Below are 20367 nucleotides of genomic sequence, written 5' to 3'. Positions count from 1 at the left end.
GCAAAAAAGGAGAATCTTGGGACTGGAAAGACCCAGTTTCACTGAGATTCCTGGTAAGCAGTGGGGCTCCCGACACCCCCTTCCCCACCCACAGGGCGGCTCTCCATGGGCTTTCTATGCCCGGCCCAGCAGAAGCGTCTTTCTTCCATTGTCAAGCCATTTAAAAGAGCAAACAAAAACTACAGTATTGGCCAGGCGCGGTGGCTCAAGCCTGTAATCCCAGCACTTTGGGAGGCCGAGGCGGGCGGATCACAAGGTCAGGAGATAGAGACCATCCTGGCTAACCTGGTGAAACTCCCGTCTCTACTAAAAAATAACAAAAAACTAGCCGGGTGTGATGGTGGGCGCCTGTAGTCCCAGCTACTCGGGAGGCTGAGGCAGGAGAATGGCGTAAACCCAGGAGGCGGAGCTTGCAGTGAGCTGAGATCCAGCCACTGTACTCCAGCCCGGGCAACAGAGCGAGGCTCCGTCTCAAAAAAAAAAAACAAACAAACTACTGTATGACCACTCTGGAAAACAGGCGCTTTTTAATAAAGCTGAATATGTAACTACCGTATGACCCAGAAATTGTACTCTTGGGCATTTATATCAGAGAAATGAGAACTTACATTCAACAAAAACCTGCCCAGGACTGTCGACAGCAACATTTATTTGTAACAACTAAAATCTAGAAGCAGCCCAGGTGTCTTTTAACAGGTGAATGGGTAAACAAGCTGCAGGCCAGCCAGGCTGCAAAATACCACTCAGCAGCAAAAGGAAGAAACTTGACTGGCGGGACTGATAACGCTCTAGGGAATCACACTGAGTGAAAACAGCCAACCCCAAAGGACCACTCACTCCACGACCCCATGAGCACAACACCTCTGAAATACAAAATCACAAAAATGGAGAACAGATTAGCGGTGTGTGGGGGGACTACAAAAGGCCGACATGAGGGATTTGCATGGGGATGGAGCCGTCCTGATGTTCTGTGTCCTGGCAGTATCAGTGCCCCATCCTGGTGCTGAGAGTGCACTGAATTTCACCAGAGGTTACCCCAGGGGGCGGCTGGGAGAAGGGGACACAGGATCTCTCTGTATTCTTACAACTGCATGTGAAACTACGAGCATCTCAAAATAAAATTTAACCATAAATATAACCACCAACCACTGCTGAGATGGCTTTCTCCTGCTGGTCTCACCTGGCGGATGAGGAGAGGGGCAAGTGGTCCAGGCTGCACTGAGAGACAGGCCTCGCGCTCCTGCTCCCAGCCCCACAGTTGTGTGTGTTCCATCACTCTCAGTCAATTCTTTGTTCAAAAAACATTTACTGAGCAAGTACCATCTGCCACGCCTGGAGTTAGGCACAGGGAATTCTGAGAAACAGGAATGCTCCCACCCTCAAATAAACTGAGTCAGCATAAATGGAGCCAAACTCATCAGCCCTGATCTGTGAGGCCCCAAATGGCCTGGTCCCCACCAACCCTTCCCAGTCAGTTCTGAGAAAGCAGGTCCCTAACCATCCTGCCTACACCAGCAGCCACCCTCTGCGAGCACCCACGTCTTTCGTGGCATCGTCACTGTCATCAGTGAAGATAAAATCTGTTGTCTCAATCACTGTCGGTCCCAACACTAAATACAGACGACATACTTGCCTTTGGCATCCCAAGCACTTTGCACACGTCTGCCACTCAGTGAAGATCTGTTGAATGAATCAGAGAGCCCCCCACAACCCCCCAAAAAGCCAAAATTCACTCAAAGCCAAGCCCGGCAAATAAGGGACGTAAAAAAGTGTGGAGGAAGAAAAAGTGAGTTATGTTTGTTGAGTGCTAAGTGCCCCCAATCCTTGATGAAGTAGAGGTGCTCCCAGCAGAAAGTCACTCGAGACTGAGTCTGAGGGAGGGTGTCACACTGGACCTTAAAGTAATTGTCAAACAGAATTTCCTCAAAAGTCCTCAGTTAAAGTAGCACACAGCAAGTGCAGGTCTCCCACACAACCACCTGAAAGACAGCACTCGACGCAGCACCGACCGACATTCCCGCAGGCGGCCTGGACTACTCCACAGCAGTCTCAGCCTCAGCTGTGCCTTACGATCCCCGATCCCCATTTACTGGGGAGTAGGAGGCTGCTGTTAAAAATCTCACCGTCCCAACCAACCCCTACCTGTCAAGCTCTTCAGGAGGGGGCCCAGGCATGGATACTGTCTTCAAAGCTCCCTGTTGATACAGATCGCTAAGCTGAAAACTTGCTTCAGTTTCACCATAAAAATGCATCTACAAAGAAAATCTTATTTCTGTAGAGTTTAAGTCAAGTCAAAATCACGTGTCCTACATATTAGAAAGTCCTAGAGGAGAAGAACACAAGGAAAGCGTGGACTATAATAAAAAGACAACTCATTTGTCCACATTTCTGGGGTCTGGGGAAAAAAGGCAATTTGTTTTGTATAGGACACACATAAGCTACCAGGCATCAAAAGAGGCCAAATAAAACTCCAACTGAGGCCGGCTGTGGTGGCTCACACCTGTAATCTCAGCACTTTTGGGGGCCGCAGCGGGTGGATCACCTGAGGTTAGGAGTTTCAGACCAGCCTGACCAACATGGAGAAAACCCTTCTCTACGAAAAATACAAAATTAGCCGGGCAAGGTAGCACATGCCTGTAATCCCAGCTACTCGGAGGCTGAGGCAGGAGAATCACTTGAACTTGGGAGGCAGAGGTTGCGGTGAGCCAAGATAGCGCCATTGCACTCCAGCCTGGGCAACAAGAGTGAAACTGTCTCAAAAACAAACAAACAAAAAAACCCCTCCAACTGAGGACTGTTAAACTGGCAGTGATTTTTTTTTTAATATCCTTTGGGTATTCAGATGTTTTTAAATAATATAATTTTTTTTTTACAATTGAGACAGTCTCGCTGTCACCCATGCTGGAATGCAGTGGCGTGATCTCAGCTCACTGCAGCCTGTCTGCAGGGTTCAAGCGATTCCTGTGCCTCAGTCTCTTGAGTAGCTGGGATTACAGGTGTGCACCACCCCTGGCTAATTTTTTTTGTATTTTTAGTAGAGATAAGGTTTTGCCACATTGGCCAGGATGGCCTTGAACTCCTGACCTCAAGTAATCTCCCTGCCTCGGCCTCTCAAAGTGCTAGGATTATAAGCATGAGCCACCACACCCAGACAAATACAGTAAATTCTAAGTGGCCACCCAGAGTATACCCACAGCACCCTGCAGGATAATGGCAGTGGGGACAATGGTCAGGATGCATGTGCTGAAGGTGGATGTCTTACGCATTGGATAAAATTTTTCAACACCAAAACCTGCCCCAGAACATACCTTGGATGCTACAATCAATGAAGAAACTCTTTCCTCAATCTTTTCGTTGTTACAGTTGGAAAATAAAAAGGGGGGGGGAGGAGAAACAACAGCTTTGTTCATTTGCAAAGCAAAGTCAAACTGGCCAGGACAGGCCCGGGAGGCCTCCACGGGCGCAGCACAAACCACTCAGCAAGGCCCAGATGGCAGTCACTCCGGCCACATACACCCAACTCTCCACCCCTCTGGGACTGATTCCAGCCTCAATGTCTGTGACCAAATCTGTATAGTAAATCTGAGAATACTTAGAGAGGTATTTTAGGAACCATCCGATTTAAAAAAAAAAAGAAAAATCTTAAGTTGCCACTGTCTTTGTTTCATGGTAGGCACCAACAAATACCTGAAATTGAAAACAGTGATGCCAACCTCTTGATCATTCTCATGATCCTTTTTGTTAACCATAGAAAAGTCTTTTCAGGAAATAATCTCTCTGTGGTAAAGGAACATTTTTATACATTTACTCAGTTTCACTTCAGTTTCCATTTCTCATAAGTGAAGAAAAATGAGATGCCTGATAACAGCATTTGTAGTAGGACCTGGCTTGTCTAAACTTATTTCTGCCCACCTATCCGTGCATAAGCACAGTGAACTCTCTGGAAGCATGCTCACCCCAGGGTAACAGCAGCAGCCTGAGTGGGTGTGATTCTTTTACTTTCCGCTTTCTACTTTTAACTATCACAGTATTTGATTCATTAGAGCAAGCACACATAACTTTGTAGAAAAAGGGTTTTTTTTAAGTTAAAAAAGTATCTTATGGCCAGGTGTGGTGGCTCACGCCTATAATTCCAGCACTTTGGGAGGCCAAGGTGGGCGGATCACAAGGTCAGGAGATCGAGACCATCCTGGCTAACACGGTGAAACCCTGTCTCTACTAAAAATACAAAAAATTAGCTGGGCGTGGTGGCGGGCGCCTGTAGTCCCAGCTACTCGGGAGGCTGAGGCAGGAGAATGGCATGAACCCGGGAGGCGGAGCTTGCAGTGAGTGGAGGTCGCGCCACTGCACGCCAGCCTGGGCAACAGAGCAAGACTCCACCTCAAAAAAAAAAAAAAAAAAGTATCTTATATATACTTATCCAGGCAGAAATGTGGAGGTCTCTTTTATCTCTTGGGATGCTTACATTAATATATGTAACTCTCTCAGAACACACAGTCTGGCTGGGCATGGCTCACACCTGTAATCCTAGCACTCTGGGACGTCAAGGCGGGTGGATCACTTGAGGTCAGGAGTTCGAGACCAGCCTAGCCAAAATGATGAAACCCCCACCTCTACTAAAAATACAAAAAAAATTAGCCAGCTGTCGTGGTGGGCGCCTATAATCCCAGCTACTGGGGAGGCTGAGACACAAGAATTGCTTGAACCTGGGAGGAGGAGGTTGCAGTGAGCTGAGATCGTGCCACTGCACTTCAGCCTGGGCAAAAGAGTAAGACTCCATCTCAGACAGAGAGAGAACACACACACACACACACACACACACACACACACACACACTTTCTCAAATATGCATGTCATTATTTCTTTATTTGGGTGGGGGGAGTGTGGCAGAAAATAAAGTCAGCAAGAAAGGAGAGAGAGCTACAGTCCCCTCTGCATATGCCATGGCCGCTACAAAGGAGAGGCACGCAGGGGTAGAGGCAGGGGCGGGAGACTGCCTGCAGCTTTGTGGCCAATGCTGGGTCAAGGGTGTAGGTTGCCCGTGGATGCGTTCCAGACCAGACACCTGTACAATGTGAAATTCTGATTCCAGCTGGCCAGAGTCTAGCTCCTCCATCTGTAATTATAATTGTGCCTTCCTGAACACAAAGGCAGACAAATCTGCCCACATTTCCAAGCTAAATCTTCTTCATGGAAACATACTCATAGCAGTTCTTTTCCCCTTCACACCGTGATAGAACACTTGTAACAACTAAGTAAGGGACATGACTGAATCAGGTTAGCAAACTTAAATGAGCAAATGGGAATCCTTAATAGCACCGCAAGTCCTTTAAATGCCCAAAATCCAGTGTGTACTTGGAATCTGGGCTGCGTTAGGATAAAAACAAAGTATGCCCTACAGCATTCTCAGAAGGCATAGTATTTATGCGAAGTAAATAAATCACACTTTATTTAACAAGCAAACTTCATCGTAATTTTTTATTTTTTGAGACAGGGTCTTGTTCTGTCGCCCAGGCTGAAATGCAGTGGTGTAATCATGGCTCACTGCAACCTTGACCTCCTGAGCTCAAGCAATCCTCTCACCTCAGCCTCCCAAAGTGCTGGGATTATAGGCTTGAGCCACTGTGCCCAGCAACAAGCAAGCATGTTGTTAAACAAGCATTAGTTCCAGGAATATAAAATGCTCTTCCCGCCAAGGCTGTTCACACTGGCTATGCAGCCTGGAATGCCCTCCTATCCAAATCTCTGCTGCAAACTCTACCCTAACCAAGGCCTTAGCAATGGCAGAGCGTTTTCTAAACTTCTCCCAGCCCCATCAACGCCACACAGAGCTAGACCCTTAGTGGTGGGCATTCCCTGAGGCCCCACTTGATTGAGATGCAATTCACACCTCATACAATCCATCTACTGAAACCATTCCACTCAAGGGTGTCCCATTCACAGAGGATACTTCTGGCTTCACTGTATTCACACTGTATTCTTCTGTGCTCGTCTGTTCATCTATTTATTCATGCATCAAAAAATTTCTTTTCAGGCATCATCATGGGCTGGCTCTGGGCAGGCAACGGAGACAGAAAAGTGAACAGGAAAGTAAAGCTCCTGTCCTTAGGACAGTGGAGCTACTAAACATGACAAACACAATCATAAAATCTGTCCACTGCTGGACCAGGCGCAGTGGCTCACGCCTGTAATCCCAGCACTTTGGGAAGCCGAGGAGGGTGGATCACGAGGTCAAGAGATCGAGACCATCCTGGCCAATGTGGTGAAACCCCATCCCTACTAAAAATACAAAAATTAGCCGGGCAGGGTAACACACGCCTGTAGTCTCAGCTGCTCAGGAGGCTGAGGCAGGAGAATCGCTTGAACCCAGGAGGCGGAGATTACAGTGAGCCAAGATTGTGCCACTGCACTCCAGCCTAGTGACAGAGGGAGACTTCGTCTCAAAAAAGCAAACAAACAAAACAAAAAATCTGTCTACTGCTGTGTCACGAAGGTGTTGTAACTCTCCTGGGAGTGACAGGATGCTTGTGGTGTGCTGAATGGTGCGCCCCCCTCCCCCAAAAAGATGTGTCTACATCCTAATCTCTGGAACCTACATTTATTGGGAAAAAGGTCTTTGCAAATTTAATTAAGGATCTGGAAATGAGGCAATCATCTTTAATCAATTAGGTGGCCCTAATCCAATGACAAGAGTCCTTTTTTTTTTTTTTTTTTTTTGAGGCAGTCTTGCTCTGTCGCCCAGGCTGGAGTGCAGTGGTGCGATCTCGGCTCACTGCAACCTCCAACCTCTGCCTCCCGGGTTCCAGCGATTCTCCTGCTTCAGCCTCCTGAGTAGCTGGGATTACAGGTGTGCGCCACCACGCCTGGCTAATTTTTGTATTTTTAGTAGCGATGGGGTGTCACGATGTTGGCCAGGCTGGTGTCGAACTCCTGGCCTCAAGTGATCTGCCAGCCTTGGCCTCCCAAAGTGTTGGAATTACAGGCGTGAGCCACCGCGCCTGGCCTACGAGAGTCCTTTTAAGAGACACATGGAGGCCGGGCGTGGTGGTTCAAGCCTGTAATCCCAGCACTTTGGGAGGCCGAGACGGGCGGATCACGAGGTCAGGAGATCAAGACCATCTTGGCTAACATGGTGAAACCCCGTCTCTACTAAAAAATACAAAAAACTAGCCGGGCGAGGTGGCGGGCGCCTGTAGTCCCAGCTACTCGGGGGGCTGAGGCAGGAGAATGGCGTAAACCTGGGAGGCGGAGCTTGCAGTGAGCTGAGATCCGGCCACTGCACTCCAGCCTGGGCGACAGAGTGAGACTCTGTCTCAATAAAAAAAATAAAAAAAATAAAGAGACACATGGAGAAGACAGAGGCAGACGAGAAAGCCATGTGAAGATGGGGTCAGCATGATGTGGTCACAAGCCCAGGACGCCAGCACACATGAGAAGCTGGAAGCAGCAAAAAAGAGTCCTCCCCTAGAGCTTCCAGGGGGAACAGGGAGGGCACCCTGATTTCAGACTTCTGACCTCCAGAGCTGTGACAGAATTAAGCTTCTGTTGCTGTAAGCTGCCCAGTTTGTGGTCATGTTACAGCAGCCGCAGGAAACTAGTACAGTGCTGGAATCTTCCACCTGTTCTTGAAAACCACTGTCTATCCTGCTTTGTGCCCCAGCAGCCACCTGGCTGAACTATACCAACCCTTCACCGGGACACTCACCCTCAGGTTCTGGTTGGATTCAGCAATGAGGATCAAGGGTAGGAGAAAGATGAAAAGGGACAGCGGGGATGGGGAGTGCTCCTCGGGTTGCCTCGCTGAGGAGGGGCTGCAGCTGGGCCAGGTCCTCCAGCCCTCCCTTCCTCCAAGGCAGCCCTCTCCCCCGCCCCTCCCTCAGGCCTGGAAGTGAGAAGTGCGTGGCGTTGCTAATCCTGCATCAGGCATTGGGGGTCTCTACGCTGCCCTCTCCTTGTAAAGAATCCCTTTATTCAACTCCTCGCCAATCCCTAATGCTGACTGTGCCATATCTTGCCAGAAGCCTGATTGAAATAGCCAGAACAGTTTACCCTATGACACAAAATGACACTTGAGCTCACATCCACTCTTTAAATGGTGACCATAAAGCCCCTTAAGAGCAGAACCACGTCTTAATCATTCCCCTGTGCCCAGAACCTAGCACAGTACCCAGGCTAACACAGGCACATAGCTAAATACTTGCTTGGCTGGGCGCGGTGACTCACACCTATAATCCCACCACTTTGAGAGCCTAGGGTGGGCAGATCACTTGAGGTCAGGCATTGGAGACCAGCCTGGCCAACATGGTGAAACCCCGTTTCTACTAAAACTACAAAAATTAGCCAAGCATGGTGGTGTGCGCCTGTAGTCCTAGCTACTTGGGAGGCTGAGGCAGGCAGGAAAATCACTTGAACCCAGGAGGCAGAGGCTACAATGAGCCGAAATCGTGCCAATGCACTCCAAAATGAAAACTTGCTCAATTTCAACCATAAGAATCTTCATATTGGGGCCGGGCGTGGTGGCTCACGTCTGTAATCCCAGCACTTTGGGAGGCCGAGGCGGGTGGATCATGAGGTCAGGAGTTCGAGACCATCCTGGCTAACATGGAGAAACCCCGTCTCTACTAAAATTACAAAAAATTAGCCGGGCGTGGTGGCGTGCGCCTGTAGTCCCAGCTACTTGGGAAGCTGAGGCAGGAGAATGGCGTGAACCCGGGAGGCGGAGCGGAGCTTGCAGTGAGCCGAGATTGTGCCACTGCTCTCCAGCCTAGGCGACAGAGCGAGACTCCGTCCCCAAAAAAAAAAAAAAAAAAAAAAAGAATCTTCATATTGGGGCCTCAGGCCACTATCTTGTCAGTCATTGTGAAAACCCTGCTAAAGCTTTTTTGAAGATTAGCCTTTTTGAATGTTTAAATTTGTAAACAGTAACATCATGGGTTGATACAACCAGCTATAAACTGGGAAACTACTTGCACTCCTAGCTTACTCCAGCAGTGATAACAGTATGGCAGTGAAATGGAAAGGGGAAAAATGAAGATGGCACTGATGGCTGGAAAGCGAAGCTACCCATTAACTGTGGTGAAACGTGAGACACACAACACACACGGAGACACAGACACAAGCGGCTGTGTGTGACGCTCCTCTTCAGCTAAAATTCAGCCCTCTCCCACTTAGCAAGCATATCAGAACGTTACAGTAACATTACTGTCATGAGAGCCTCGAAGCCACTATATTTACACATGTGTAATTTACACACGGGTGCAGTAGCTCACGCCTGTTATCCTAGCACTAAGGAAGGGAGAGGCAGGAGGATTGCCTGAGCCCAGGAGATCAAGACCAGCCTAGGCAACAGAGTGAGGCACCATTCTCCACAGAAAAAAAAAAAAAAAAAAAAAAAAGACACACACACACATACACACACACAAACTCTAATCCCAAGCTTCCATATCTACAGCTCATCAGGGCCACAGCAACATGCTCCAGCACAGTGGTTGGCCCATTCGTCCATTCATACAAGAAATACTTGGGAAGCACCTCTGTGTGCCAGGCTCGGGGGAGACACCATCACGGGGAGTCTGGCTCAGAGTCCCAGTCAAGCCCATCCTCCCACATAAGGCACTGAGCGTTGCGCACTGCCCAACTCCAGAGGGTGCCATTCACTTTGTACTGCAGCAATGCACACCCGCACAGACTGCATCTGCTCTCCAATAAAAGGCTCAAAAGAGAAAAAGGGGAAAAATCAAAACAGATGTGATTTTAATGATTTAAGTAAGACAAGTTACTGGTGCTGATCTGAAAACTTTGCTCTTGTCAGCATCTTCCACATTTCAACAAAATTTGCTGATATTTGTTAAGCATGGCTAGCATGTGCCACCTTCTCTTAGTTCCACTCTCTCCATTCTATCCTCTGTGACAGTGAGACAAATTTGTCCTCATTTTACTCAAGAGACAGGAAATATAATCTTAGAAAGGTTAAATGAGCTGTCAAAGTTACAACTGCTAGCAATTCCCTCCAGAACTGGGATCTTACACTGTGCAGTGGCTCACGCCTGTAGCCCCAGTTACTTGGGAGGCTGAAGCAGGAGGATCACTTGAGCCTAGGAGTTCGAGGCCAGTCTAGGCAACATAGTGAGACCCTATCTCTAAAAATAAATCATGCCGGGTATGGTGGCTCATGCCTATAATCCCAGCGCTCTGGGAGGCCCAGGCAGGTGGATTGTTTCAGCCCAGGAGTTGGTTGAAGAACAGCCTGGGCAATAGAGTGAGACCCTATCTCTACAAAAAATAGAAAATGAGCCAGGCATGGCAGCACCCACCTGTGGTCCCAACTACTGGGGAGGCTGAGGAAGGAGGATTGCTTAAGCCAGGGAGGGCAAGACTGCAGTGAGCTATAATCGCACCACTGCACTCCAGCAGAGGATCAAATGGAAATTTACTAATTTACTATTTCTCTATTTTCAAGTTATAACAACAATCATCTAAGGTTCATTCCTATTTATGTCTTTTTTAAAAACCCTTTTATTAAAGATACTTTCAAAAAAGTAAAGGTAGAGAGATAAGTATGATGAAACTATGTATAACCATCTCCTAGGTTCAACAATTAGCAACATTTGCCAATCTTACTTCATCTATACTCCCGCTTTTTTGAAAGTAGTTTAAAGCAGACTTCAAGCAACATCATCCTTCACACTTAAAAATTTTATATTTCTAACAGGTAAGAACTTTTTAACCCTAGCTACAATGCCATAATCACATTTAGCAAAATTAACAATAATCTTTTAATATCCTCTGCATGTGTTGGCTCAATTTCTTCTATAAAAGGCTTTTTGCCTCATCTATTTCACTATGTGAAATACAGTTTATACAGGAAAAGCAGCATAAATGCTTTTTTTTTTTTCCTTTTAAACTAACTTTTGGAAGACTGAGTTCATACCTGAGCAACCTCCAAAAATGACCAATAAGCTTTTTGGGAGTATCATTATGAAGTAATGAATTTTTTGTCTCTGCTAAAAGGCTGTTCTGGGACACCACTGCTGTCCTGCTCTCCAGTAAAATATGTCTAAGACCCATCCGGTACATTTGCTGCCCCCAAGCTGAGCTGGCCCCTCTCAAAGGAATACTAGTTCCTTTTGGTGTGAAATTTGATTTTGATCTTTTCTTCTCCAGATAAAATTAAATTCAAAGTTATCTATAATACAAAGAAAAGGAGTAAAACAAATCTTAGCTTTTGTACTATTCTACTGCTAGAAATATTCTCAAATTGCATTAAGACCTTAAATGCAGCAGGCTTATGGGTTAGGTTTGAAAAAGAAAGGCTGCCATATATTCAGCTAGGTTAACTGCATCTCTTTTCATTTTACTGTATTTGATTTATCGCACCAACTAATTTCAAGGTAAATTTCACCAAAGTAACATGCAATTTGAGTTTGGGCTTTACATTAACGACTAGGTTACTTAAAAGCCCAAATTCACCTTCATTCAGTAGAAAGATATTCCCAATGACAAACTAATTTCACCAGTCTCCACCTGAATTCAGGCCTTCGGGTGAAGCCTGTAATCCAAGCCTACGATGTCCCACGGATGTGCTGTAAACACATTAATGTGGCTTAATTCAATTCAAATCTTCAGTTTTACTAAAAAAAACAGTTGCGGAGTTGGACTATTTAACATGTTGACAAAATTTAAAGATCTGAAAATACAGAAATAAAGTTAAAGAATCGGAGAACATTATGAAACAGTCCTAAAATATGACAATCCTGGGGGCTGTGTGAAACCATCTCCAAGGCTACAGCCCACTCAGGAAGGAAACTTACCAGCTGCTTATCGAATGTTCCACCAAACAACCCACTCAACACACAGAACCTCTAACTTCCAACTATTAGATTAATAAAGACAGCTATTTTTATCAGAGACATCAAAATCCTTCTTGAGAGAAAACTTGCTTCCCTCGAAAATGAGCAGACAGTGGCATCTAGACTCAGACGATCCCCTCCATATGTAGCCAACGTGAATCTAAAAATTGGTATGTCTAAGTGCAGCTAACCACAGAAACACAAAAAGCTAGGCTCAAAAATAAATGGACTATTCCTAGGGAAGATGGAAAGTGACACACTTGACAGTTTCTAGGGCTGGCAGGCACAACTTACCAGGGATGGGTTTGGTTTTTCCTAGAAGACTTTTTTTTTTTTTTTTTGAGACAGAGTCTCACTCTTGTCACCAGGCTGGACTGCAGTGGCACGATCTCAGCTCACCACAACCTCTGCCTCCCAGGTTCAACCAGCCTCAGCCTCCCGAGTAACTGCAACTACAGGCGTGTGCCACAATACCCAGCTAATTTTTGTATTTTTAGTAGAGATGGGGTTTCACCATGTTGGCCAGGATGGTCTCAATCTCTTGACCTCGTGATCCGCCCGCCTTGGCCTCCCAAATTGCTGGGATTACAGACGTGAGCCACAGCGCCCGGCCAGAAGACTTATTTTCTAAGACTCAGAGGAAAAACAAGCTCTCCCTTCTTCTTGGATTTCTTATGTGGATAATGGTGTCAGTAATAAATAAATATAGTAACAGGTGTGAATGGTTCTGGTAACTGGCACATGTTATAAAATGTCCTAACTGGCTTTAGAATAACTGGAGACCTCAGATGGAGGAGGGCAGGAGTGAGGATCAGAAGACAAGATGGGACACCCACACGGATCATAAAGTTAACTGCCTTTGTCCCTTGGCTCTATCCTAGACCTTCTGAACTAGAATCGCAGCAGTAATGGCCAGGAAATGCACAGCGGAGCCCTCCACTCCACATCATCAGAACCAGTTAGGGCCTGTAACTGAGCAGTTTGGTTAAAGCACACACTAAACATTGTAAAGATCTATTGTCAACGTTTTATTTAAGGTAAAGGTCTTTTCTTAAGAGAATGGGTCCACTAGTTCAAGTTCCAAAAGTTCGTTTTCAAATAGACCAGGTCTTTTCATGTGGGGTGAGAACTGGACACTGGATAAGCAATCAGAGGGCAGAATCCTTTGGGAATTCTTCCACTTTCCCCCTATCTAGCCCACAACTAATTCACCACCAAGTTTTCTTTTGAGAGAATCAATTTATATCAATGCTTTCCAAAGCACTCAGTTGACAGTTTTTGTAGAAATAACTTTCTCCTTGCACTCGTGGTTCATCAGTTGCCCCCGGATTTAATGAAATCACAGAATTACTATAAGAAAACCAGAATGAACAGATCTGGGAGTGAACACATTTGACCCTGTGTAAGTATGAGATTCCAGTGTCAGAGCAGAAACATCCAGACACCTAGTCATGACCACATGACCATGAGGGGTGTCAGTTAATAGCTTCTACTCCCCTCCCATTCCAAAAAAAAAGTTTATGGAAGACAGAATTCCTAAATTCTGATTTTCTTATTAATAGTTTCTGGCCAGGACCAACGACCAAAGCATTCATTTGTTTAGGAAGAGCTTAGGGTTGGTTTGTTTGGTTTGTTTTTTTCCCCCTCATCTCTATTTCCTTTTTACCACAATTTCTGGAAATTCATGTCTAAGAATTCTCCGGACTAGTCTTTACACAGGTGCAAATAAGAAAGTGCCTATCCAGGTGGACCCTGGATTTACGTTTATTAAGACTGTATCTTTTGACAATTTTGTTTTTACATTTAAAATACATCATGACATGAACTTTCCAACACCTGACCTGGAATTTGGTTCAACAGATAAAATTTAACTCTCACATGACTCCAATTACTCATCTTCTATTCTGTTTAAATGAGAAAATGCTATTCCAATAATGGAATTTTGTTTTCAGTCTGTGGGTAGGGAAAGGGATTAGTCAAAAGAGAATCTGTTGAGATTACTCCACTGAAATTTCATAATGAAAAACCTATATAATCCTATCTCATGTAAGGGATCAGATATTTTACCTAAAAACTGCCTAGACAAGACAAAAAAAAAGTTAAATGTTGATTTCTTTAACAGATTTGTTTTAAACAGATTTCAAAGATGTTAATTGCATTATAATTTATGACAGCAAAAAAGTGCCTAAATATCCAATAAAGGAATGGTTATATAAATGATATATCCACATGAAATATCACGTAGTTGTTAAAAATCATGTCATGTAAGAATACTCTGATTTAAAAAATAAGAAAATACCCAGAGTATAACTTTAGGTTAAAATCAAAAACTCTAAAAAATCATCCCAAAAGGAAACAACAAAGGAAAAAAACTTAAATGCTTTAACAGTGTTTATCTCTGGGTAGTGATAGATGTGATTACACTTTTCTTCTCTATGGCTTTCTGTGTTTTCCAAATTTTCTATAATAAACATGTAAAAACTATTATTTTTAAAAGTTTGATTAGTTGGGATCAGAAATAAAACATACTATTATACTTCCCTGCCTTCTTAAACAGAGTACATGAAACTAAGGTAGCTTTCCTTGAGGATCTAGAATTGTCGGGATGAATATCAAGTCACTGTGATGCTGTCTCTGATGGAGCAATGCCCTCGGGCTATGGAGGCAGACAGGTATGCTTCTCCCCTAAATAAGCACTTGCCAAAGTGTGCCCCCAAGGACCCAGTCCTGTGAGCTTTTCTAAGAGCTCTGCAATCAAGTGTGAATGAGAAATACTGTGTAAGCTGCCCCTCTGGAACTTCACCACACACTCCAGCAGAAGAAACAAAACAAAACCCCTCTTGGCCGGTGTGTTGGCTCACACCTACAATCCCAACACTTGAGAGGCGAAGGCAGAAGGACTGCTTGAGCTCAGGAGTTTGAGACCAGCCTAGGCAACCATAGTAAGACCTCATCTACATTAGAAATCAAAAAAGTTAGCCAGGCATACTGGCAAGCGCCTGTAATCCCAGTTACTCAGGAGGCTCGTTTGATGGAGGCTGTAGTGAACTATGGTCATTCCAACACACTCTAGCCTGGGCAACAGAGTGAGACCCTGTCTCAAAAAAACAAAACACAGGCCGGGCGCGGTGGCTCAAGCCTGTAATCCCAGCACTTTGGGAGGCCGAGACGGGCGGATCACGAGGTCAGGAGATCGAGACCATCCTGGCTAATACGGTGAAACCCCGTCTCTACTAAAAATACAAAAAACTAGCCGGGCGAGGTGGCGGGCGCCTGTGGTCCCAGCTACTCGGGAGGCTGAGGCAGGAGAATGGCGGGAACCCGGGAGGCAGAGCTTGCAGTGAGCTGAGGTCCGGCCACTGCACTCCAGCCCGGCGACAGAGCGAGACTCCGTCTCAAAAAAAAAAAAAAAACAAAAAACAAAAAACAAAACACAAACCCCTCTTTAATTCCCAAATTTATTTACCATGGAACTCTTTTTAATGTCATTATAATACAATTAACATCCACAAAATTAGAGATCTAAGGGAAACACTACCCTAGTCAAACAGCCACAAAATGTATTCACAGCAACAGCTTCCACTTACTGGGTTCTTTTTCTTGCCAGGCATGGTGTAAAGCAGTTTATACACATTATCTGATTTAATCCCCAGAATAACTCAATAAGGATGGTATTACTAACTCCCATTTTAAAGAGGAGGAAATTGACATTTAGGAAGGTTAAATACTTGCCCCAAAGTTTCCTAGCAACCCAAATCCTGTCTTAACCGTGATGCTTCAACAGTTAACTTTCCAATTTTTGTGCAGCTTTTATGACTTTTGCCTCCTCTTTCTGTCACTTATTTCTTGATGATGTTATTGGCTCTTCTAGTTTTTCCCTAGTGTTAACATTTGCCACTGGTAGATAAACCATATGACTAAGTGAATTATTATTTGAACTGTGAGCAAAGCAAGACTCAGCAGGCTCTGCTATGAGTCCAGTATGTGTCCTTGAAGTCAGTTATCTGAGCTGCCCAAAGATCATTTTTCTCAACCATCTTTCAGCCTCCTAACTCATATCCCAGCTTTCTAATCTCATCCCCTCAAATCCATCCTTCCCCTGTCTGCCAGATGCATCTACATAAATGGTGAGTGTGACCAACCACAGCACTCCCTGGCTTAAATCCTCCAACGGCTCCCTGCCTAGAGGATCAAGCCCAAGCTCCTTAACAGGGCATATGAGGCCATCTGGTCCCTGGCTGCCTCTTGGGCCTCAGCCCCTACTACGCCCTGCCCTGGTCCCTCCAGCAATGCTTGTAATATTCCTGTGCACACACACACTCTCCCTCTGTCCCAGCTTCTTCCCTAAGTGCCTTTGTTCCTCCCATATGCCTGGGAGCCCTTCTCCCTCATTACCTGGCTAACTCTTAACTCATTCTCTGAATCACAACTTATGAGTCATTCATCTTCTCCAGGAAACACTCCCTGCTGACCCCCCACTTCCAAAGGCTACTGGATCTCCCCCCACCAGCATGTTGGCCTCACTACTGGATCCCCCCACCAGCATGTTGGCCTCACTACTGGATCTCCCCCCACCAGCATGTTGGCCTCACTACTGGATCTCCCCCCACCAGCATGTTGGCCTCACTACTGGATCTCCCCCCACCAGCATGTTGGCCTCACTACTGGGTTTCATGGGTACCCTGTACACCTGCATGATCCTAAATGATGAAAACTATGTGGTTTACTGGTTTCACATCCCCCAAGTGGCACACCACTGGTGCTCCGCAAAGGCTGGGTACATGAATAAACTTCCTGACCTCAGTCATGTTCACATTAATGAAAACTGCTGTCTGATGGCAAACATTTTAGCCCACTTTTTTTTTTTTTTTTTTAGAGACAGGGTCTCACTATGTCATCCAGGCTGGTCTCAAACTCGTGGGGCTCAAGAGATCCTCCCATCTCAGCCTTCGGAGAAGCTGGATATAAGGTGTGAGCCACCACACTCAGCGCTGATGACAATCATTAATTAGCACTATGTTCCTCTACTATCCTAGACACTGGGCTGCAGATATAAATATAACCTCGAGGTGCCATCAGTTAACCTTGGAGATAATAAAAGGTTCGATTTAAAAGAAGCATTAGTTATAACACTGCTTGAAATATAACAAATTATTCAAATATCCACTTTTCACATAAACCCTTTGACAAAGTATATTATAGAGACAACAAAGCTAAGCTAAGTCACCTCTCTACTTTCATTCTTTGCTTGGAAGAAATTCTACAAAGACCCTTCCTCTGCTTTTGTATCACTGGGTAAGACATCATTTCCAATGATGAAATTTGAAAACTCAAGGCCGGGCGCGGTGGCTCAAGCCTGTAATCCCAGCACTTTGGGAGGCCGAGACGGGTGGCTCATGAGGTCAGGAGATCGAGACCATCCTGGTAACACGGTGAAACCCCGTCTCTACTAAAAAATACAAAAAAACTAGCCGGGTGAGTTGGCGGGCGCCTGTAGTCCCAGCTACTCGGGAGGCTGAGGCAGGAGAATGGCGTAAACCCGGGAGGCGGAGCTTGCAGTGAGCTGAGATCTGGCCACTGCACTCCAGCCCGGGTGACAGAGCGAGACTCCGTCTCAAAAAAAAAAAAAAAAAGATCAGTTTCAGGCCGGGAGTAGTGGCTCATGCCTGTAACCCCAGCACTTTGGGAGGCCAAGGTGGGCGGATCACCTGAGGTCAGGAGTTCTAGACCAGCCTGACAAACGTGGAGAAATCCCGTCTCTATTAAAAATACAAAATTAGCCGGGTGTGGTGGCGCGTGCCTGTAATCCCAGCTACTCGGGAGGCTGAGGCAGGAGAATCGCTTGAACCCGGGAGGCAGAGGTTGCGGTAAGCCGAGATCACGCCATTGCACTCCAGCCTGGACAAGAGTGAAACTCCGTCTCACAAAAAAAGAGAAAAAAACAAAAAAACCAGTTTCACCTGACTGCTTCTCTGCTCCAAAATGGTCATGAAGCTCCCCGTTTCCTCCTAAATTAACCACCACGGGGCGCACACCCTGACACTCTCCCTCACCAGCCCTATTTCTTGTCATTTCTCTACACACAAGTACATGCCACCTGGCCAAAGTAGATGAGAACTCGCTCATTGGACAACCCGTCCCTGCTTTCCTGCCTCTGTGCCTGTGTCACTTCCTCCCAAGCCCCCCCATTTTTGTCCACCAAAGACCTACTCAGAGAAATAACTAATTCACGACAGTGGGCATGGGGAAGAGCACACTGAGGGCAGAGCACGAGGCGGGAGGTTCCACTGGTTGGCAGTGTTTACTTCCTCAGCTGGGTGGCAGGTACACAATGTTCCTTATTCTCTGTGTCCTCTGGTAGATATTATCCTATTTAATAATTTATTTTCTTAACGCTTACCTACCTATCAAAGTCTGTCTCTTGTTTTGTGGGGACGTAAGTTAGAAAACAAAGTCTGCCTCTTGCATCAGAAACATAATGCAGCCAGAGAGCTTTTTCATCTGAACTTCAATGTCATTTAGAATTCACATCTGGCTTTTTTTTTTTTTTTTTTTTGACAGTCTCACTCTATCACCCAGGCTGAAGTGCAGTGGCATGATCATGGCTCACCACAGCCTCAACCTCCCAGGCTCAGGCAATTCTCCCACCTTAGCCTCTGGAATATCTGGGACTACAGGTGTGTGTCACTACGCCTGGCTAATTTTTTTTTTTTTTTTTGGTAGATATGGAGTTTCGCCATATTGCCCAGATTGGTCTCAAACTACTGGGCTTAAGTAATCTTCCCACCTCAGCTTTCCAAAGTGCTAAGATTACATCCACTGCACCCAGCCTGGCCTTTTTCTTATTCTCTTTTTTAAAAAAACTGTGGTAAAATATACATAAAATTTTCCATCGTAACCATTTTTAAGAGAACAATTGACAGTTCAGCGGCACGGAGTACATTCACATTATTATGCCACCATCACCACCATCCTCCTCTAGAGCCCTTCATCTAACTGAAACTCCCTATTCCCTCTTGTATTGTAGACATCTCTGTATTTAGTTTATTCCCAAATTACAACCTAGGGATTATGTCCCACTTGTGTATCTATCCTTTACAATGCCCTGCACATGGAAGTGTACAATAGCTGTGGAACCGAAATGGAATCTTCCATTTGGGCATCAAGGAGACCACACCTTTCAGCTAACAATAATTATCTACCAAGTGTTCACTCTGTGCTAAGTACGGTATTAGGCAACTTACATACTGATTTCATTTAATCTACCCAACAATGCTATGAAAAAGTTATTGTTATTTTCTCCTTAATTTCCAGTGAGGTAACTACAATTAAAAAGACTAAATACTTGTCAAAATGTCACACTGCTGGTATCAAAAGCCAGTTCTGACTCCGACCACTGTGGAATGCCACCCCCACTGCACTTTTAGCAAATGCACAAGAGCAACTAAATAAATTGATCAAATTTCATCTAAGCTAGTCTACATATTCTGAAAATTGCATCTTAAAAAAAAGGGAGCTGGCCTCTACTGAATGCTTTTTCTGTACCACTTCTGTTGTGACATTTAGCCTTACAAGTACCCTAAAAGGCAGGCATATTATCCTTCCTTTACAGTTGAGGAAACTGAAGCACAGGGTTTAAGTCACTTAAAGAAGGTCACACAACTCAGCTCCGTGCTTTCCATGAAATCTTGATGCTTCACTTACCGATAAACTGGCATACAACTGAATTTCAGTAGATATTCCTAGGCACAGTAAATTTTTTACTCACGTAAAAGGTCCATGGAAAAGATTTAAACGTAAAAGTTGAAGCCTTTATGGGTACATAATGATTATACAACATGGATAAAAAACTCCAGTAGTATTATACTCAGAGTGCAAATCTTAGCTTCTAAAACACAGTCTCACCAGGATTCAGAGTGTGTTCAGGAGCCGGTCTCTGGATTTAAAGCAAGGTCAATACGTTTCAATGAGCCATTATGATTCATGCAGTAGCTTTCAGCCCCACACACAAATCACACCCGAACACGCCTTAGGGAAACAGCTTCTTCCAGACCAGAGCTCTTTACTTTCTACAAAACAATCTGTCTTTCAGACCCTCAGCATTTTTTCACACAGGCATGGGCATTTTCAAGCCATGGGAACAAAGATCCCCAATTTGAATCTTTAGTGGAATCTTTAGTTAGCAGCAACCAATCAGCACTTCCTCAGAAAGCAGAGTGAAGAAGTGACTCAAGAGGTCCGGTTTAGTTGCCTAATCCCGTAAGGACAGTTCCTTTTAAGGGTGTGCCCTGCAAGTCCAATGGGGTTAATGTGGGCAGATGAAGGCGCATTCCACTGCCATGTAAAAATAACTTTAAATAAAAATAAAATACATGCATATGAAACATCAGCCTGCAGCACAGGCAAGAGCATAAGATCATGAAGGATATACTACATTTAGGGAATTGCATAATGAACAGGAGGAACAGGAAGAGAGAAACTGACACACAGGCCCAGAAAATGAGACTGTAGCTCCGAA

At 45.2% G+C, this 20367-nt stretch overlaps 1 protein-coding gene across 1 annotated transcript in view; it reads right to left on the bottom strand.

The window, feature by feature from the left end:
• Positions 1 to 20367, bottom strand: part of LOC105494228 (VPS37B subunit of ESCRT-I) — a 32628-nt gene that overhangs the window by 7625 nt on the left and 4636 nt on the right. The gene's annotated exons all lie outside the window — the stretch shown is intronic.

The sequence above is a fragment of the Macaca nemestrina genome, chromosome 10 (genome assembly GCF_043159975.1).
Source record: "Macaca nemestrina isolate mMacNem1 chromosome 10, mMacNem.hap1, whole genome shotgun sequence".
Taxonomy (NCBI): Eukaryota; Metazoa; Chordata; class Mammalia; order Primates; family Cercopithecidae; genus Macaca; species Macaca nemestrina.
This window is presented reverse-complemented; position numbering and strand designations above follow the sequence as displayed.